The sequence below is a fragment of the Neofelis nebulosa genome, chromosome 12 (genome assembly GCF_028018385.1).
Source record: "Neofelis nebulosa isolate mNeoNeb1 chromosome 12, mNeoNeb1.pri, whole genome shotgun sequence".
Taxonomy (NCBI): Eukaryota; Metazoa; Chordata; class Mammalia; order Carnivora; family Felidae; genus Neofelis; species Neofelis nebulosa.
In genome coordinates, this window is record NC_080793.1 from 40035323 (window position 1) to 40057669 (window position 22347).

Below are 22347 nucleotides of genomic sequence, written 5' to 3' on the forward strand. Positions count from 1 at the left end.
ACCACCTCACACCTGTCAGAATGGCTAACATTAACAACTCAGGCAACAACAGATGTTGGTGAGGACGCAGAGAAAGAGGCTCTCTTTTGCAGTGCTGGCGGGAATGCAAACTGGTGCAGCCACTCTTGAAAACAGCATGGAGGTTCCTCAAAAACTAAAAATAGAACTACCCTACGACCCAGCAATTGCACTACTAGGCATTTATCCAAGGGATACAGGTGTGCTGTTTTGAAGGGGCACATGCACCCCAATGTTTATAGCAGCACTATCGACAATAGCCAAAGTGTGGAAAGAGTCCAAATGTCCATCAATGGATGAATGGATAAAGATGTGGTATACATATACAATGGAGTATTACTTGGCAATCAAAAAGAATGAAATCTTGCCATTTACAACTACGTGGATGGAACTAGAAGGTATTATGCTAAGCGAAATTAGTCAGAGAAAGACAAATACATGACTTCACTCATACAAGGACTTTAAGATACAAAACAGATGAACAGAAGGAAAGCTAAAATAATATAAAAACAGGGAGGGGGAAAGAACATAAAAGACTCTTAAACATGGAAACAAACAGAAGGTTATTGGAGGGGTTGTGGAAGGGGGGATGGGCTAAATGGGTAAGGGGCACTAAGGAATCTACTCCTGAAATCACTGTTGCACTATATGCTAACTTGGATGTAAATTTAAAAAATAAATTAAATAAAATGGTTTCAAAAAAAAACATTAAAAAATTTTAAAAAAAGAAAAAAAAAAACACAACTTAAGGGGCACCTGGGTTTTGACTCAGGTCATAATGCCTGGAATGTGCTTGAGATTCTCTCTCTGCTCTGCCCCCACTCATGCTCATGTGTACTCGCTCTCTCAAAATAAATAAATATTTAAAAACACAAAAAATAAATATGTTTCAATTTCTGGTTGTTTGTCATTAGCATACAGAAATACAACTGAATTATTTTTATTTGGCCCTTATCCTGAAATTTTGCTATCCTCATTAGTTCTGATAGTTTGTGTGGATTCTGTATGATTTTCAACTGAGGTAAGCATGGCATCTACAAATAAACACTGTTCTACCATTTCAAAAAAAAAACAGAATGGACTGAGGGTGAGAAATGAAGAAGGGGTCTAGGATAGCTCCTATGTGCCTCATTTGTACAAAATGGCAGAGCCAATGACCAAGACTGGAGCCAAGATGCTGGTTTTGGCTACAGTGACCTTGGGATGAAGACATCCAGCAAGCAGTTGCATAGGTGGATCTGGAGCTCAGGAGCTCGGGGCTGGGACAAGAGTTCAGAAGAACGGCAGCAATGTGTAGGCATCGTGCCATGAACGCTACATCAATCCATGAGCACTACAGCCCAGTGACATGTGCAGAGTGCCTGTGGGGTACCAGGCACCTCAGCCATGTTGTCTAATGTGGTCCATCAGCAACCCTGTGAGAAAGGCATCACCATCCCACTTTACAGTTGGCAAGATTGAGGGTTGGAGGGGTTAAGTAACCTGCCGAGGCCTTGTGGCTTGGTCAGTGGCCAAGCTGGGAGTTCAACTCAGGCCCTGTGATGCCAGGGCTGATTCTATCTCCATGTCTCCTCCCAGTAGGCAGCATAGGTGATAGAACTTACAGTCACTCCTTATACAAAAACCCAAATTAACCAACTGGATTTAAAAAATGTAATCTCGTATTAAAACAAATTTCACACTCGAAGGTACATATGTTAAGACTAGTCAACCTCTATTTCCCCTAAAATATCCCTGATTTTGGCAAAATCTGCATGATAGGTAACTTTGAAAGGATACGTTGATGTCAGTAACACAGCCAAACCAGCATTTAAAATGCAACTGATTCTTAACTGAGCAAATAAGGGGTTTTATGAAACATACCACCCTTAAAACCAAACCCGCGGCTGGTCTTTATGCCACCACGAGTACAGAACTGTACTTTTGGCATGACTGTTCTAGCACAGCTCTTGCATATAACAGACCGTCAGCAATGATGTATTCACTTCTTGTTTTTCCTTGATCGTGCAGGAGGACAATCTTAGACTGGCACCCCTTCTTCATGAACTACGCTACAGTGTGTACTGTGCTTTGTAATTTTACAATAATGGTTGTAAAAGGATGATGAGGATAAGGAATAAGTCCTCCATACACGTTTATTTGAGCAACAGCCCAGGCAAGTCACACTATCCAAATATGGGCTTGTCCAGAGCTCTCTTCAAGTCAAGAAAAGGGAATGAAAACCACACCAGCATTCACGCACAACAGCCGCGCTAATTCAATAGAAGGTGGATTGACTTTTACAACAAACCACTAAGGCAGAAGAGGAATCTGAGAAATGATTGGTTCCGAAAGTATGAGATCACTCTGGTGGTTCTATGGCATTAAGGGATCCATACTTAACCTCCAAAACTTGGTCTGTCCCCCAAAGACATATAGTACTGAAAAAGACAGTTTCTTACTTTTGCATGTTTGCAGCACCCAATCCCAAAGTCCTATGGTTTCCAATACACATTTAAAATCAGAGTCGCCACTTTTTACCACAGGCAAGATTCACTCCATCTCCCTAAACCGGAGTTTACTTCTTTGCAGATTTAAGGTAATAATACCTGCCCTGCACTGCTGTGCCCAGTTCACGAGGGCTGCTGTGATAATAAAACAAGGGAATAGGTGAAAGCACAGTGTACATTGGAACTCTATACCTGTGAGCTACCATTATCCGTGAGATTGCTATCAACTTACTTCACGGGGCGCGTGGGTCCTAAAAGTAGCCCATTTCTTTTACTGAAGGTTTAAATCTACATCTTCTTTTTTTAACGTTTATTTATATATTTAGAGAGAGAGAGAGAGAGAGAGAGAGAGAGAGAGAGAGAGAGAAAACCCAAGCGGGAGAGGGGCAGAGAAAGATGGAGACAGATCAGGCTCTGAGCTCAAACTCACAAGGTGAGCCATGAGATCATGACCTGAGCCAAATCAGCTAAGCCACCTGTGGGCTCCTTAAATCTGTATCTTAAAACACAATGGATATTCTAAAACATAATCAGACTCACTCTTAATTAGTGGGGTAAAAAAGCATTCTAAAATCAGAGAAGAGGGGCTCCTGGGTGGTTCAGCTGAATGTCGGACTTCTGCTCAGGTCATGATTTCATGGTTTGTGACATCAAGCCCCGCATCTGCTTTAAGCACAGAGCCCACTTTGGATCCTCTGTCCCTATCTCTCTGCCCCTCCCCCACTCATGCATGCTCTCTCTCAAAAATAAACAAACATTAATAAAATAAAATCAGAGAAGAGCTACAGCCTCCAGATATATATGTGAAAAAAAATGACAACAGATTACAAAGAAAAATTATCTTCCTCATAAAAAGTTGCCTTTTCATATTGGTTCAAATGGAGGATTCTTTTCATCACAATTCTTTAAACTCTTTTAAAATCCTTGCAGGTGAGATGAAAAGTTCTCGGTCCTAGGCCATCTCTGAACATTTTCCTTTGAATGTGGTGCATCTCTTTTATAATAAAAAATTTTCTTTAATGAACTCAATTCAAATTAACTTAGCATATGTATTTCCGAGCAACTTCTCTGCATTAAGCTTTGCTAAGTACCACAGAAGAAAGGGAGATAAGGAAAACACTCCCTGTTTTATAAGAGTTTTATAAGATGAGTACTATCTAACAAGGAGACTAAGATAAGCACACAAGTAACAGTAACATGATAAGCGTTATAAGGAAGGTCACAGAAAAGACACAGCTATAACCAGGGGAATCAAGAAAGGCTTTATAGAGAATTGGGAGAAGGAATGAGGGAAGGCTGATTTAGACTCGTAGGCAGAGAGGAGATCAAATGCAAAAGCAGTGAAGCAGGACAACACAGCAAGCATTCAAGGACTGCACAGTTGTTCAGTTGGGCTGACATTAGGGCAGAATGTAGAGATTTTTGCTACAGCACCAGTGCATGCTTTTTACTAAAAAGACCCAACAAAGAATAATTTTTTGTTAATTTATACAGTTGAAAATAAGATGCTATCTCCTGGAATAGGGGGAAAAAAAGGAAGTGAATTTGGGGGAAAGATAGGCCAAATGTTAATGTTCATAACTGTTGAAGCTGGGGATTTATACTCTCCAGGTCTATGTTTGACATGTTGCATTGAAAAACAGCTAAGCAAGAAATGCAAGCCGATCAACCTAGGGAAATGGTCAGCTGATGGCTTTTCAGGTGACGGTGAGATTCCTATGACCTTTCTGACCTCTGGGTCAGCTGGAGGGAGAAGAAAGGGCTGAGGTTGGAGCTGCTCCCCAGGGAAGCAGACAAGGCACCATGTGACTAAGGTCTATCAGCTACCCTTTTTTGGTTCTCCACACCTTTTGCTCCATACTTGTTCCTCTACTTCTCACTGGCAGAAAGGGAGAGGCAGCTGCTGCTAGGCAAGTAAGGAGTAACTCAGTCTAAGAAAAATGAAGGCAACTGTGTTGTCCCTTTGTATTAAGTAACTGGGTGATTATTTTTGGTCATATCAAATGTAACGGTTGTTCAATTTTAATGCTTATATCAAATTTAATACTTAGGGCACCTGGGTTAAGCCTCCGACCTCAGCTCAGGTCATGATCTCACAGTTTGTAAGTTTGAGCCCTGAGTCGGGCTCTGTGCTGACAGCTCAGAGTGTGGAGCCTGCTTTGGATTCTTTGTCTCCCTCTCTCTCTGCTCCTTCCATGCTCATGTTCTCTCTCTCTCTCAAAAGTAAAAAAAAAAATTAAAAAATTTTTAAAATTTAATACCTGTTTAATACTTGCTAGAAATACTGATAAGCAAAGTGAAGAAAAGTAAAAAATCAGTGGTACCCCATCACCAAGAGAAAACTACTCAGCATTTGGCAAACCCTTTGCCTTTGTCCGTGGGTGTGTTCACCCACGTATACGTGCACCTGCTTTCTCTCCTCATAAAAACAGGATCACAGGAAAATATTCGTGGGGAACACGGTTTTAAATGTAAAAACTGTACTTCATGGCATCTCATGAAACAACATTTTACAGCACTAGTTTAAGGGCTGCGTAAGAGTCCACTAAGGAACACTGGTACTTGTAACCTTGGATAGGGGGTTAAAAAAAAATACCATTTAATAAAATGTTTTGCTCTGAAAGTCCTCTTTCCCAATATTATTTTGAACTAATATACACTAGTATATATACTAGTTCAGAATTGTGATGTGACAATTAAAATAATATGTTAACAATTTTTTTTAATGTTTTATTTTTGAGAGTGAGGGTGAGCAGGGGGGGCAGGGCAGAAGATCTGGAGCAGGCTCTGTGCTGAGAGCAAGTCTGATGCGGGGCTCTAACCCAAAAACCATGAGATCAAGACCTAAGCTGAAATCGGAGGCTCAACCAACTGAGCCACCCAGGTGCCCCAAAATAATTTGTTTTATTGGGGGAGAAAGGGTGGTAGTAACATGGTCACCAGAGAAATAGTCCTGTTTTCCTTTAAAAAATATAGGTTTTGGGATCTTAGTTTTTTTGTTTTATTTTTAGGTTGGAAAAGCATGAATACATACATGAATGTTGAAGGGTACGCATACACATAGTATTACAAAGAGTAATAAGTAAAAGTTCCCAGCTTTCTTCTACCCCATTTCACTGCCAAGAACTAGCTACAGGTACTTCCAAACATTACCTATTTTAAATACATGGACGAGCAGGGGCACCTGGGTGGTTCAGTCAGTTGGACTTTCGACTTCAGCTCAGGTCATGAGGTCATGGTTTGTTGGTTCGAGCCCCACGTCGGGCTTTGTGCTGACAACACGGAGGCTGCTTGGGATTCTCTCTCCCCATCTCTGTCTACCCATCCCCCCTTCCCCAACATATGCATGCATGCTTGCCTTCTCAAAAATTAGCATTTAAAAAATACATGGAAAAGTAATAGCACAGCCACATACCTTAGGTATACAGACATACAAATATGCATGTATGTAGGTATACATATATATAATGTATATATACAGTATATAAAATATAAACACATATAATGAGGATTTTCCTTCCTTTTTTTAAACATTACTTTTGTCCTTCTCCCTGGAATCAGAATACCTATTAGATGCACTACTGATTTTTGCATAACAACACCCAAAATTCACATGCTGGCTTAGACTGAGACAGCTTCTGAATGGCAGTTGGGAATAAAAACACCTTCCCCTACTCACCATACATGGCTGTGTCCTCAAAACGTGAACATACTTGGCTTTAAACAACCTACTATGGATTCTTTCTCGATTGATTCCAAATCCTTTGCAGTTGCCACTTCCAGCTATATCTGTCTTAGAGTATCAAGTCTCTGCTCTTCATGGATATAGTCCTAAAGAATATCCTTTTCCATGAAATTACCTCCTTGAAGCATGGCTCCTGTTCTGACATTCTGAGATGGGTCTGCAAACTATGGCCTAGTACCTGTATTTGTGAGTAAAGTTTTATTGGAACCCAGCTGTGCCCATTTGTTTGCATACTGTCTTCAGCTGTTTCACATTACAACAGCAGAGCTGAGTAGTAAGAGACTGTAGAACCCACAAAACCTAAAATACTCTGCCTCCTTACAGAAACGTTTGCTGACTCACATTCTAGAATAGGGTAAAAAACAGATTGTTTTTTCCCTACCAAAAGTTCTGGAGGAATTGAATCACATACTCCATATTTAGTGTCTTTGTCCAGGCTGAAGAGTTGTTGTTTTTTTTTTTTTTAAATACAGATGACCCTTGAACAACAAGGGTTTGAACTGCATGGGTCCACTTATCTACAAATTGTTCTCAATAAAGTAAATGTTCTCAGTAAAATATATGCATTTTCCTTACGGTTTTCTTAACATTTTTTTTTCTCTAGCTTTATTATAAGAATACAGCATATAATTAATGTAACACACAAAATTATGCATTAATTATTTATGCTATTGGTAAGGCTTCTGGTCAGCACTAGGCTATTAATAGTTAAGTGTTTGGGGAGTTAAAAGTTTTACTTGGATTTTCTACTGCGTAGGAGGGGTCAGTCCCCCTAACCTCCATGTTGTTCAAGGGTCAATTGTACAAACAAAAAAAAAGTGCCCTGGCTCTGACAGTAGCAATGGTGTGCTGGTAAACGTTTAATCACTTGCTCTCGGCCACAGGGGAGCCCTGGATTATACCATTTGCTGATCTCCATGGTGTCAATAGTTCCATAATGGCTTACCTCAAGCTAAAAAATGTGATGTCACTGAACACAGAATTGGGAAGAGATGGCCACAAATGCTAGTGCAAACTAGCTCCAGCAAACGACTGGTTCCTCAGGACATCAGTGGCCCAAACGTACTTTATTTTTTTATTTAAATTTTTAATGTTTATTTATTTTTGAGAGAGAGAGAGAGAGAGTTGTGGAGGGGCAGAGAGAGACACACACAGAATCTGAAGCAGGCTCCAGACTCTGAGCTGTCAGCACAGAGCCTGATGCGGGGCTCGAACCCACGAACTGTAAGATCATGATGTGCCTGAGCTGAAGTTGGACACTTAATCGACTGAGCCACCCAGGCACCCCTCAACCGCCTACTTTAAAGATGAAGACACTGAGGCCCAGAGACAGTGTCTTGCCCAAGGTTGGCCCAGGGACTGGAACCAGGCTGGAAATCATTTCCCAGTAGAGTCTGGCTGCTTCACAGGGAGTTATGTCCTTCATAAAAGGAAGAGTAGAGGAAGGAAGGCAAAGGAAGTTCTTTGCCAGGCCCATGGTAATAAATGTTGGTTTTTATCATTATCTTCACAATTTGGGGCTCAGGCTTCTTCAGCATGTGCTTTGAAGCTCACATCAGGGAGAGGTAGTGTTCTTCACACAAGACCAGGTTTCATGCGAACACTTGACAGTGGCCTGTCTCAATTAACCAGCAGATGCTGAGGCTACCAGACTGTAAACTCCAGAAAGAGAGGGACTGCCTGTTTGTGCTATTTTCCCCAGTGTCCAGTATAGAACTGGGCACTTGGTAAGTAGACAGTCCATAAATATGTGCTCAAGGGATAAAGGAATGACACCCCACCATCAAAGTGGAGCTTTACTCCAAGAACATGGCAGGTATGCAGAGGTTAGATCCCATTCCCTTCTCCCATCTGTGGCCAGGGCAACAAGAGATGCAACATGCTCGTATGCTTGCAACATTTCTTTTTTAGTTTATTTTTTTGAGATTGAGATAGAGAGCAAGCAGGGAAAGAGGGAGACAGAGAATCCCAAGCAGGCTCCACGCGGTCTGCAGAGCCCAATGTGGGGTGTGAACCCACAAACCATGAGATCATGACCTGAGCTGAAACCAAGAGCCAGACGATTAACCGGCTGAGCCACCCAAGCATCCCTGCTTGCAACATTTCTAAACTATAAGCTGCAGTATCCAAGCTGCTTCATCAGAGCAGGAGAAGCTCTGTGGATGGAGGAGCAAAAGGGAGGACAGAGTTAGAGAACTGTCTTCCTTTGATGTATATATGCATGTAATTTCTATCTGGAACTTGTTCTGACAGAGCATAAAGCCAAGGAAAAATCCAGTGAGGGATCCCACCTACCACACACCACGATGCAGGACATTGCTTTCTGGTAGGAGCTGAGGAAGGGCCACTCAAGGTGGCACATCTCTGAAAGTGGAAAGTGAATGAATGCCACAATTGGGTTATCATGATATTCCAATAAGGCTACACAGCTAAAAACAGCAGTGAACATGGCAGAAAGGAAGGCAGTGTTCTCTGGAAATGACTTTTTGACTACTTGGTAACTCTCACACAAACCCCTACACACTTGGCACAGGCTCCCCATGGGCATTTGGCTGAACCCACAGGTCCTATTTGCCACATCACTGCCGCAATCTGGATGCACAGACAAATCAGCTCTTGGGGCACAGGAACAACTAGCCATCTGTGAACCTTGCTGCATTTTCAGGAGGCCACTGGGACTCATCATCTCTTATGCGGAGACCTACTACTAAAAATTGCCACAGTGAGGTCAAGTTTGGTCCCAAATACCAGAGGTTAACACTGTCCATGCATGGGGTGCTGTATGTGTTTCCATTTAGAGCAAACGTGCCAAACAAGAAGCAGGACCAATGATTAAAGCCTCCAGAGCATTTCCTACACCAGTGGCTCTCAAAGTGTGGTGCAGGAACTCTAGGAATCCACAAGGTCAAAACAACTTTCATAATAATACCAAAAGGCAATTGGCCTTTTCCTCTGTCACGTGTTCAGGAGTATACAGTGGAGTTTTCCAGAGGCTACAAGATGTGACAGTGCATCAGACTTGAGTGCAGAAGCGGATATAAGAATCCAGCTGACTTCTATTAAACCTGACATTAAAGAGACTGCAAAACTATAAAACAATGCCACTCTTATCAGTAACATTCTATTTTAGAAAATAAAATTCTGTTAATATAAATAGGTCCACTATTTAAAAAAAAATCAATTAAACATAGTAAAACTTTCTGTTTTATATATATAGTAAATATCAAAAGATATAACCCACATAAACGAAAGCTTAGTATGCTAGTTTTTAAGTGTAAAGGGGTTTTTGAGCCCCCTCAAAAGTTTGAGAACAGCTGTCCAAGAGGCTGCCCATCCCCCGCCCACCCCTCGTCCTCAGGCTTCTGAGGAGGGTTATTTATGTATGTTAAGTACGTTGCAGGAAAGACGTGCCGTTCAGATATCTGGCTGAATTAAGAAAGGCAGCCCATTCTCCTTCCTGGATCTCTGAATTCATTAGGGCAGGCTCTGTGCCGAACCCTTCCATCTCACCCCATTTTCCCCTTATTACTTGGTGTGGATTCCCCAATCTGCCAGCTGTGGATTTCCCTATCCTGCAAACCCGGGCGCGGTGAGAACTCTCTGGTGAGACCCGCACACCCTTCTTGGGGTTAGGACTCCCCAGTGAGGAACGCACACCCTCCTTGGGGTGAGGATTCTCCAGTTCGGCCGGCCTTAGAGCCTGGACTAGGACTCCCAGCGAGGCCCGCACAACCTCTGTGAGGACTCTCCGGCGGCGTGCACAGCCGAGGCAGAGAGACGAGGAGAGCCATTTCCAGTCCCTGAACCCTGTCCCCCGCGCGGCACAGGCTGCAGACAAGGCGGAGAGGTCAGTCCCCAGGAGCCAGTCCGTCCCCGATTCTCCCCCGGGCCTTCCCCGGCCTCTACCCAGCCCGTGGCCGCTCCACGCGCCTCGGAAGAGGCTCGCGCCGTCTGCCTCCGGGAAGAGGGGGGCCGGCGCTCCTTCCCCGGGACATCCGTCCCTCCGGGCCGATACTCACCGCTAAGTGCACGGCCGGGATCTGAGCGTGGGCAGGCGTCAAGTGCGGGGCACGCACCCGAGCTCTGCGTGGATCTAGGGGCAGCCACCTCCGCGCCCCTCCCCCTGCGTCCCCCGGGGCCACCCGCTGATGGGCGGAGCAGGGGCGGGGCGGGGGGCGCGGGGCCCCGGCGCGGCGGGTAGCGGCCCGAGAGGTGGGGCGGAGTCTCTCCCGGCTGCCCCGCCCCGCCCGGCTGGAGAGACTTCGCCCCTGGCGGGAGGGGGCGGAGGCTAAGGGCCCAGCCGCAGGAAGCAGGCGGACGCGTGCACGGGCCCGTACCACTTCGGCGGGCCCGGTCCTGGGAGCAGAGTGACTTTCGCTCGCTTTGAGGTATAGGGTGTGACTGTCCGGCTCGCGCCAGGAAGGGGTGGGGAAGAAATGTAGTTGTTAAAAAATGATTTGGCCATAAAGGGAGAGTTTTCGTTCTTCAGCTGCTCCAGTACGTGTGGTCACTTGGCCCCTGTCCCCACCGCCAGCCCCTCTCACCCCCTTGTGCCCACCACCGACCTCTACTCCCGCCTTAATTCCTTGCAAAGCGTGCCAAGTGGGCCTCGGAACCACGCTGAAATATAATAGGACTTCGACGTTTCCATGGTTATGAATGCAGTTTCTGCTGTAAAAAAAAATTTTTTTTAACGTGTGACAACGATTTATAATGCAGGCTGTTCACCGGTTAGAAATGAGAGAAATGGCCGAGAGTTGACGCTGAATGGACCTTCTTCACCAGACCTGCTTTTGTTGGGTGATTCGAGTTGCACCCTCTCTAGCAAAGCTGACTAGAAAGAAGTGATTCAATCTTTCTAGATCCAAGGTGGTGAGGTTTTCCTGCCGATTTATATGGAAAACTACTGTAGTTTTCTATCTTGAGTATCTGAATAAACAGCTTATAAGATGAATAGCTAATAGCTAATACTAATTCCCATTGGTACCAGTTAGTTACCATTCTGTTCCTCTGTGTAGGGCCGTATGATTGGATCTTTCAATATCTTAATCAACTCTGCCATCTGTCCTGTGAAGTGAAAAATATTACCCCATTTTGCAGATACAAAATGCTATAGCTGGGATTCAGTCCTCATGCCTGTCTGTTTCCCAAGTCCATACTTTTCTCATTATACTATTCTAGGATACAAGCTATCCTTAATTATATCTAGTTTTTAAATATAAAGGGTTGTGTTTAACTTTGAAAAATGAGATATTTACTATATTTCCAATATGGGAAAAGACTTTCTTTCCACACACTTTCTAAATTCGCATTCATTCATTCTTCCTTTGCACATTCTTTGAACAAATTTTCCTTGAGTGTCTATCCCATGCCAGAGGTTCACCACAAACTCTGAAAAATAATAATAATAGAAAACCTTTGGAAGTTAGGTGATAATGTTCAATGATAACAGGCATATAACACAATAACTGATAATCCTTGGCAGAAAATAATGAAATCAAAACTCTAAAGGGAACTGGAATTTATTAATAAACACTGGTCAAAACCATGAAGGAAACACATTTAAGAGTTGGTGTTCTGCCACTTTGATTTTATGAAAGACCTACCTTAGTACCTGTTTTCGCTAACTGAAAGAAATCTGAAGAGGATTTTTGCTGTTACAAAAAAGATGAAAAGTGAAAATAACATTCAGTGTTTATTTTGCAGCAAGCTGTTCCAGATGAGAGGGGCCCCATCAAGCTCCTTTCCTGCGAACTACGCTCAGCACCTCAGCATCAAGCCGCTGTAGCTTTGGACTGTGTCTGTGAGCATCTGTGCTTGTATCTGGATTTATTTGGTGCATTCATTAGTAAGATGTGTCCTAAGGTATTGGAAAAGCTTAAGAGAAGCTGTATTTTGGGTCTGGGAATGCTGACCACAGAAATTAATGGTAATTGGTTCTTTGCTTTCTGCCATTTTGGTTTCATAGGAACAGTCTACTTTGAGAAAGCATGAGAAACCTGTAGTACCCACATCACTCGGCTTTGTTCCCCTCTAGAAAGTCACCAGTGACATGCAAATCCACTGGCCTGTCCTCTGTTCTTGTCCTCACTGACTGCTCTGTGTTACTTGACACTGGTGACTAGTCTTTCCTTGAAATTTTAACCTCCTTTTGGCTTTAGAGCCCTCTGCTCTCATCACCTCTCTTTGATCTCTCTTTCTTAGGCTCTTTCACTATACTTTTTCTCCTCTCCCTTTACATGTGATTCCATATGCTGATGAGCTTTTATACATTTATTTTCTCTGTGCAGACTCCCTGTTACCTGTAGCTGAAGCCTGCTAGGTCTCTGTCACTGTTCTTAACTCTCTTCAGGTCTCCACATGTTTTATTTCCAGCCATTTGTGGAGTCTCACCACCTGGATATTCCAAAGACACCTGCTATTCTTCACATCTAAAATGAGAATTCATCATCTTTTCTAACCATCAGTCTATCCCCTCCTTCCCATCCAGTTTCTTCCTCACTCTGAATCTCACATCTTGAATTTGGGTCTTATGGTGTGTTGCAAAAGCTAAACATTTAAGGGCTTTAGAACCATATTACTATGCTTATACAGGGCCCACCTGATAAACATTCTGCCATGGTACAAAAGACTCTGCGAGAGGTCTAGAGGAATGTATAAACCTTATGGACCTTGTGAGAGGAAGCCAGCCAGCCAGTTGTGGAGCTGCTCAGGCACCGCAGATCACTCCAGGGGCCAGTGGCAGAAGGACTTTCAGTTGAGGTGACTGCACTATTCTAGTAGCCTCACTGCCAGAAGTTTCTGCTACTATAAGTAGAACCATGAAGATGTGGTCAGAGACCTGTTATGCTCCGGGGAATGCCTTATTGTAGTTCACACTGACTTCAGTTACTTGTATAAACTGGACTTCCTTGGTATAGAAAGGTCCTAAAAACTGTACCCAATTAACTTTGTATCATGCTTTCCAATTTATAATGCACTCACACACATATTATTTAAAAAAATTTTTTTAATGTTTATTCATTTTTTTGAGAGACAGAGAGACAGAGCGTGAGCAGGGAAGGGGCAGAGAGAGGGAGACACAGAATCCGAAGCAGACTCCAGCCTCTGAGCTGTCAGCACAGAGCCCAACGTGGGGCTTGAACTCATGAACTGTGAGATCATGACCTGAGCCGAACTCGGATGCTCAACCGACTGAGCCACCCAGGTGCCCCTTGCACACATATTATTTAAGAAAAAAGAAATGGTGTCAGAGAAAGGCGGTCTGAGAGCACATTCATATGCTGTTCTCCTGGAGAGACTGAGTTTGACAGTCTGACCACCTTTTGAGAAACACTAGTGGTGGTTCCAAACTGAGTGTTTCTTGGAATCACAGAGAGCACCTATTAAGAATACTGCTTCTGGTGTTCCCCACCTCCTAGAATGTCTGATTAATTAGGTGAGGGGTAGGATCTGTGCTCAGAGTCTGAGGAATTTAAGTTCTACAGGTGATGCAGCTCCAGCAGGCCCACAGATTGGCACCAGGGAGCTGCTACCTGGAGATACATGCTCCATAGGGCGAGACCACGTCACTTTGTTCATCACCCCTAACCTGGAACCTGGCACATGGCAGGTGCTCAGTATGAGTTTCTTGACTCTTACTGTCACTTTCTTTCTGCCCCCCTCCTCCATTACACTCTGTTCAGTGTTCTCTAGCACAGTACAGAGGGGAACATCTGGCAATGAGTGAAGCATAAGGTGGTCCTTCCTGAAATGCTTGAGGGCACTCTAGAATACCTACGTTCATTGCTGAATGTGTCTTCCTCATACTAGAGGAAGTTTGAAATAAATGTTTTCTGTTCCTTTAAAAAATGCTATATATTGATAATAAGGAAAGTCAGTGCTTAACTTCATCTTCGCCCTCCGTCCCAAGTATCCAACTGGTACCCCCTTCCACGCCTCTCCTGTACTTAATGTTTGTGCTTCTTTTCTTACCGCCCAAGTGCCTGAATCCTTGAGCTGCTTTCCCCAGACCCGCTGGCCATCTGTTTTATAGTTAACACTGCCACCGCCCCCCAACCTAAATAGTGATAAAAGCCAAATGTGATCAAATGTCCCATTGAATCTTCACAACAACCCTTTGAGGCTGGTGACATTCTTACCATTCCACAGATAAGGAAAGTGAGATTCAGGATGATTCTAACACTTCAACTGGCAAATGGTGATGCTGGGGTTTGAACTAAGGGTGATATAACTCCAGAGCTGGTGCTTTTAACCTCGATGCAATGATGTAGAATTTTATTTAAGTGAAATCATGGGATATTCTGAGGCTATAAATCATTTATTCTCTGCAGAAAAGAAGAGGAACATCAGTGTTCTAGGAGAGAACTTTGGTCTATCACCGTCTAGAATTCCTTATTCACTTATTTTCAGGGCTTCTTCTCCCTAATCATAGTATAAAAAACCCCTGATGCAGCCCTGTAGTTTAGGCACACATCGGTAAAGATGCTCCTCATCGTGGGGGATGGAAATATTGGAAGTTGGGGGCAGTAATGTCATTGTTCTGAAGCTGCTGCTCCTGACTTGATTTTTTTTTTTTTTTTCCAAGAAAATGGTTTGGTAACATCAACAAATGAGAGTTAGAAAAACAGCAAATTTGTCACTAGTTGGGCTCATTTCTGTTTCCAGTTTATGAGGAGACTGCTTTCATGGGTTAGATTAACTACTATTTAAAAATCTTACTACGGCTCCTATGCCCTTGTGCTCTCTTCATTCTTTTCCACCCATTAGTCACTTTGTCCTTCATTCCAGGTATTTCTTTTTGACCCGTCTTATAGTCACTATAAAAGCAGTGTGTTCCCCAAACTCATTTTTCCTAAGCTACAAAGCAGACTCACTGTATGCATAGCGTCCACCTGGGCCCTCTACCTGTTGTCCCCACAGGGAACCAATGTGACATTATTTTCATGCTACTTGCTGTGTATGAGTAATAAAATACTTTATCTCTGACCCAAGAATCTTGTGTCTTCTGCCAACATCCATGAAACAGTAAGAGGCTTATTTATTAGCTTGTGTACGGTAAAATCTTAGTTGCTGATACTTTTGGTGACGTGATGGGATGCTGGCAGAGACAATCCTTTCTGGAAGACCCTATGGGTTATGTTAGTGGGCAAGAGAGGACTTCCAGGATCTAGTAGCAAATGCTTTTACCCAAGTGGTGATCAAGGGGCACAGTAAGTGTCCTCCACTGCCGTCCTGTTAATGTATATTTAGAAGCTAAGTGATAAGAAACAGGCTTGAAACAATTTACCCAAACGATGTTTTGGTTGTGCTCACTCTCCTCGAGAGTAGAATGAGAAAGGGATGTTATATGACAGTGGGGTGGCCAAAAGTGGCTGTAGCTGCTGAGTCAAGGAATCCCCAAAGTTTAAATAAATGCTGTCAACAATATGGAGATAGAAACTTAAGTGGATCAAAAACAAGTGTTGATTTGGATGAGCCCAAGCTGTGGGCTTGAAACTGGAAGTTGATGCAAGGCCTCGTTTATGGACAAGGAATTGCTCTGTCCCTCTGCACCTCCTGACCCTTCCCCTCCCCCATTTCCCAACTTCAGCTGCTTTCAGGAAAAAGCTGAGTATGCTTGGGGAACTTCAAGAAGGGGGAAGCTCAAATATTTTTAGCTCTGTTGTGCATAATTGCCCAGGTTACAATTCTGCTCAGTGGAGGGGGTTGGGGTGCTGGATGCAAGGGTAGCTGAAGGCACTGAGGACTGTGGAGGAAGCTGCATAATATGAGCAAGGAAACTGGTACCAAGACTGTTCTGAGGAGACCAAGGATTTAAAAACAAGCCATCCTCCAAAGCCTGTCTTCCTCCTCTCCTATCTGCATCCCCTTACCTTCTGGACTTCCCTTTATATGCCTATTAGGCTTCTTAATCCATTGGTCCATGTTCCCATAGTGTAGTAGTCCTCAGCCAGGGTGATTTAGTCCCCCCTTCCGACCCTAAGACATTTGACAATGTCTAGAGATATCTTTGATGGTCACGACTAAAAGAGGGAGGGTGTGTTCTACTGGCATTTAGTGGATAGGAGCAGGGATGCCGTAAATATCCTACAGTGCACAGGATGCCTTCCCCAAACAATGATCCTACCCAAAACGTTAGTACTGCCAAGATTGGGATCCTTACTGGGGGCTGGGGGTGGGGGGAGCATCCAAAAATCAACTGATGGGGTTTGGGCAACTTTTTCTGTGAAGAAGGAAAATTAAAGTGACCTGGTTGGGCGGGCTTTTTGGGCTGATTCAATGTACTACTGTCTTTCATTGTCGAACGTATAACTGATATTTATGTTGTACGTGCTTGCATTGTGAATACTTACGAAGTCCAGAAGGGATTCTTCTATTCGAAGACTGTGGTAGAGAGGTAATCTCTGTCTTCTTACTGGCGGTCTAGCAAAAAGAATATAAAATCTGAGAAGAAAAGGAAATCACAGCTTTAGACCGCTATTGCACAAGTCAGAAAGGCAATTCCCTAGTACAACATCGCCACCTGCCGACCCAGGCACCAAGTGCACCTCTTTTAAAAAAGCTGGGGTTTGGGAAGTAGACGCAGCTGTTGACCTGTTGCCGAGCTCTTGTCGAAAAAGAAACAGGAACCCTCCTGCACTGTTGGTGGGAATGCAAACTGGTGTAGCTGCTCTGGAAAAAAGTGTGGAGGGGCCTCAAAAAATTAAAAACAGAACTACCTACGACCCAGAAATAGCACTGCTGGGAATTTACCCGAGGGATACAGGAGTGCTGATGCATAGGGGCATGTGTACCCCAGTGTTTATAGAAGCTCTTTCAACAATAGCCAAATTATGGAAAGAGCCTAAATGTCCATCAGCTGATGAATGGATAAAGAAATTGTGGTTTATATATACAGTGGAATACTACTTGGCAACGAGAAGAATGAAATCCTGCTGCTTACAGCAATGTGGAAGGAACTGGAAGGTATTATGCTGAGTGAAATAAGTCAGTCAGAGAAGGACAGATGTCATATGTTTTCACTCATGTGGATCTTGAGAAACTGAATGAGCACTGGGTGTTGTATGTAAGCCAATTTGACAATAAATTATATTTTAAAAAAAGAAAAAAAAAGACCTATAAAGACCTGTGACTCCGCAGCCTGAGGTCTCCATTTTGGGTCGGTTAACTCACGCTTGACAACCAATAAGGAAAAGGCCCAATATATCTCACTTGTCAAATTGGAAAGTTTTTCCGCACTTGGAAATTGGGTATTTAAGGACCAAGTAGCCTGGCCCTAGCAGCATCTCAGTTTATATGAAAAAGTGGTAGCTGTTGCTTTGGGGAAACTATACTCACATGATACCACCTGAAGTAAAGCCACTGGCTCAATGGTGTCCTTAGTTCACAGAGGTGCACCTTAATGCTGGGGCCTGGTTCACTGATGGTCTGGCTAAGTTCAAACCTGTTAGGGGAGAGGGGAGGCTGGAGCTGTTCAACTGCTGCTCCGTATATGCCATACTGAAAATTGGCATTGTTATTCACTCACTGCATAGAACTCAAGGCCATTTTCATAACTCTGGCCAATATTCCCTATGATGAAACATATTTTTTACTGACTCTTGGGATAGTAGCCATGATTTAGCGGCCTGGTCTGTTATCTGGTCCACCCCTTGGAAGACTATAGACTGATGGATTAAACACCCCTGGCACCTGTGGTAGGAACATCTGAGACTACAGATATACAAGGGAAGAGGCCATAAATATTCTCTTTGTTGCCTAGATCGAACACCATCACTCAAGTCAAACAGCAAATGCAGTTGACAGGATGTGCATGTGGCTGATCATAAATGATACTGCTGTGCCTGTGCGTCAATAGCAGCTCTCAACATGGAGCCCCTGCAGACAGGTACAAACACATGGACTGGCACAACCTCACTTCATTCTGTTACAAAATCACGTGCTTCTCTGATGCTTGAGAGGGATATGCCACATATAGAAAAGGAAATTACAACCATTCAGTGACACTGCCCGTGTGACTTAACCAAGCTAATGTAGCAATGTTGATCCAAATCAAGTTTAATGACAAATCCTGTTAGGAGTGACCTGTGCCTACTTGGGTTATATGCTTGTATGTGGCTAGAAATGGGCCAAGGAATCTCTCTCCATTAGGGATAGAGGTTGTTTTTTGGCTCATCTATTGCCTCCTGTAATTATTGGCAATGACACCAAAGATCAGCAGGTTAGTGAAATGAATAATGGATGGGCCTTAGGCTAGACTACATCCTGACTGTCTGAAATAGAGTCCTCTGGTCTTCCCTGGGATAGTCACCTGGGTTCAGGACTCTGGAAGGCATATTTGAGGTCAATACTTGAGGTTAATTTCATCTTGTTGTTTGGAGTCCCGATGATAGTAGCCTTGTGTGAGAAATTTAGTTCTAGCCTCTGTTGGTTAAAGTAATCAGAATGGCCAATAGAGTGACATACTTTTGTGAGAGTTTGCTAGAAGCCAAGACAGGTAGGGGCAATAGGTGGATTGATGGGGAAAACAATCTTCCACAGGTCCTGAACATCCCTGCACATTTTTGCTAGGTATGCCAAGAATTCAAGTTCCTTCCTGACTATTCTTTCCTAATGCCATTTCTCTGGGTTGTGTTTATAGTGAACACTGTGAGGGTTGAAGTTATATCAAGTCATATGTTTGCTTCTAAATTATTGGGTGTGTGTGTGAAGAATTGAGTGAGAGTGTAGGTGAACCATATCATCTAAAAATTTGTAATTGTTGAGGCTGGGTCATAGGTACATGTGGGTTCAAAGTACAGGCTTTTTTACCACTTATTATAAAAACAGTAGATTCCCAAGTGTGTTCCTTGTTAGCAATACAAACTCATTGTATGTATTATATCCTTCTGGGCCCCTCTATGTTACCCCCATGGGATCTGGGATAAGGCTCATGCTGCTTGTTGTGTCATGAGTAATAAAGTCCTCTTCTGTGATTTACGAGTCTTGTGTCTTTTTCCAGTATTTATAAAATGATAACAGGATCTTAGTACCTTGTAATAGGAGTAAAATCCCAGACCCTGACAGTATCTATATTGTTTTGTGGGGAGTGGGGGATGCTTTGATATTTGATTGAAATCACCAGGCACAAATTTAGTTGTGTAGCTTTGTTTTCACATTGAGAAAAAAAATCTGTTTGTTAAACTTGTCTTGCAACTGCCCCAAATTTTGCCAAGCTTGAAATTTGGAACTTCTCTATGTAGTCCCTTTTTAAGCTTTATTTTAAATATCTAAAATTATGAATAATGTCAGCCATTTACAAAATTAGAGAGACTGGTATAATGAGCCCCCATATAGACATCACTTGGCTTCAACAATGATCAACTCATGGCTGATCTTGTTACTTCTATATCTGCCTCCCATTCCCAATTACTCTGCAGCACATATATACAATTATAGAATTTCATTTGTAATATAATCTGTTTTAAAATCATTGCTGGAATCTGCTTTGTTTTATGGTCTAGTATATTTGTTTTATTTATACTTCTAAAGAGCTATTTTGAGAAAATATTGCTCCATTAATAATAATTTTTTTAAGGCTTACTTATTTATTTTGAGAGAAAGAGAGAGAGAGAATTCCCAAGCAGACTCTGTGCTGACACAACAGAGCCCCATGTGGAGTTCGAGCTCATGAACTGTGAGATCATGACCTGAGCCCAAATCAAGAGTTGGACACTTAACTGAATGAGCCACCCAGATGCTCCTCCATTAATAATAATTTTTAAAAAAGCATCACAAGTCTCTCTCTCCCCCACCCCCGAAATATTTTGAATGTAACTAAAGCTCTATATAGTGGCAAATAAATCTTCAGTTCTGTAGTTATTAAAACAAAAAAAGAAATTAGGAAAAAGAACTAAAGAAAATATAAATTAGTAACATAAAATATTAATGAATTATTTAATATATGTAATTGACTACTTGTGAGAACTGCACCAAAATAAATAAAATATACTAATCTCTGACAAATTAACAAATGAGTTAAAATGTGTAAATACTTATTGAGATACATAACTACAAATATAGATGTTAAAATAATTTAATACAATACATAAAGTATTCTATGCAAATAATTTTGAAACTCATAAAGAGAAAGTTTCTGGCCAATATATATACAATCTATATCAGTTCTACCTTCCCCCCCTCAGAGATTTTGGTTGACTTTCGTTCAAATGCCACTTCTATTTGCTTGTGACAATCCCAGAACCTGCTCATGCTTTGAGATTTTGTGGCTGCTTCATAGTTTTCTAAGTATCCACACTCCTGCATCCACGGGGGCTGTCCTTATTTTCCCAGCAACATCTAACAGGGGGCAATATAACCCCCTTTCCATGTGTGCTCACGGAAACCGCTGAGAGCACAGAAAGGATTGGTCAGTTTTTCTGTAATGGGTTAGATAGCAAATATTTTAGTCTCTGTGAACACATACACTACTCCTTCTCATCCTTCTTTTCTTGTCTTACAACCTTTTAAAACCCCCAAAACATTTAGCTCTCAAGATGTATGTTGGGGGGAGAGGGGGAGGCTGTGCTTATGGCTGCCCTGGGAGACGAGATGCTGGATGCAGGAGAAGCGCCCCCTCCTCATGCGTGAGAGTTACCTGCCCTGCGCCCCGGGCTGGATTACGGTGGGCGGGGCGGCTGGCGGCACAGGGCGGGGCCTACCTTCCCGCGGTTTCCTCCTGGGCCTTCTGGGCGGTGCAACCTCTGGCTTCCAGGGCCTACCGGCAGCTGACAGCCACCTAGAGCTTCGAAGGCTACCAGCGGTCGTGCGGATGGTCTCCCTGTCGCAGGTGAGCCCCCGGCCAGGCGCGGAGGGCTCGGCGGGCACCTGCGGCTGCCACTCTTACCCCTGCAGCCGGCCTGCGGCGGCCCTAAGCAGGGCAGCCCCCTGGGGGAAAAAAAAGGTACAGAAACAGGCTACTGGTTGTGCTTGGCCTGTGGGCAGTTTTCTCAACTCTGCCCTGAAGAGTAATGGCTAAAGAGTGCAGGCCCGGTAGCCATATTGCCTTTCGTTCTGGGTTTTAATCCTGACTCCAGTGTTTACTAGTTCTGTCAACGTGGGGAAAAGCTTGACCTTCTCTGGGCCTCAGTTTCCTCATTTTGAAAGCAGTGGTAATAACAATACTTACTTCATCGGGTTGTAATGAAAATTGAATGCGCTAATATGTGTACTGTGCTTTGAAAAGTGGCACATTGTGAATGCTCACTGCACGTTCGATGTTATTATCAAGACTATATTTGTGTTCATTGGATTTAATCACACCTTGCATAGCCGTCTGCTGCCTTTCTCCTTCCTGTTCCTACTCTCTTTCTTCTCTCTCCCCTCATTTCTTTCAGATGTAACCAAGAAATTCCTCAACTTTTTTTTTTTTTTAATCGGGCACGATTGTTCTTCCCATAGTCCGGTTTGCCTATAGTCTTACACTCTAAAGAATGTATCTATTTATTTTATTCTCTAAGAAAAATGCTAATGAATAATTTTTTTGTTCACAGCATTACTTATAAACTACCAAAAGTTGACTCTAGAAGAAATGAAAATGCAAGTAATAGGAAAAGTTATCAAAGAATTACATCCGAAAATGTTAACTCAGATGATTTTGCATTTTAAGTAGACTTTTTATTATGGAAAATATAAACATATGAAAAAGTAAAAAGAATTATGTAATGAACCCCCATATACCTATGTCCCAGACCCTACAATTATAAAGTCCTGGGCAATATTGGATTTTTTTTTGGTTTTGTTTTTTTATTTTAGAGAGAGAGATAGCATGCAAGTGGGGGAGAGGGGCAGAGAGAGAGAGAGAGAGAGAGAGAGAGAATCTCAAGCAGGCTCCACGCTGAGTGTGGAGCCTGATGCAAGGCTGGATCCCATGACCCTGGGGTCATTAGCTGAACCAAAATCAAGAGTCAGATGTTCAACCAACTGAGCAATCCAGGTACCCCTTGGACAATATTGTTTTTACTGTATCCTCACCCAATTCTTCCCCACACCTGATAATTTGGAAGCAAATACCTGGCCTTATACAATTTCATTCTTGAATCATAAATTGTTTTA

General features: G+C 43.0%; 1 protein-coding gene and 1 long non-coding RNA gene across 2 annotated transcripts in view; one reads left to right on the top strand and one right to left on the bottom strand.

Moving 5' to 3' along the window:
* Positions 1-10428, bottom strand: part of ACO1 (aconitase 1) — a 66177-nt gene extending 55749 nt beyond the window's left edge. Inside the window, exon 1 of the mRNA XM_058695146.1 lies at positions 10272-10428. The gene's annotated coding sequence lies outside the window, so the exon portion shown is untranslated. The remainder of the gene's footprint in view (positions 1-10271) is intronic.
* A 51-nt stretch (positions 10429-10479) lies between these two features.
* On the top strand, positions 10480-19229 carry LOC131491797 (uncharacterized). Its single transcript, XR_009251645.1, has 3 exons — positions 10480-10640; positions 11959-12117; positions 18017-19229. It is a non-coding gene; the product is annotated as an uncharacterized LOC131491797 (long non-coding RNA).
* The last annotated feature ends 3118 nt before the right edge of the window (positions 19230-22347 follow it).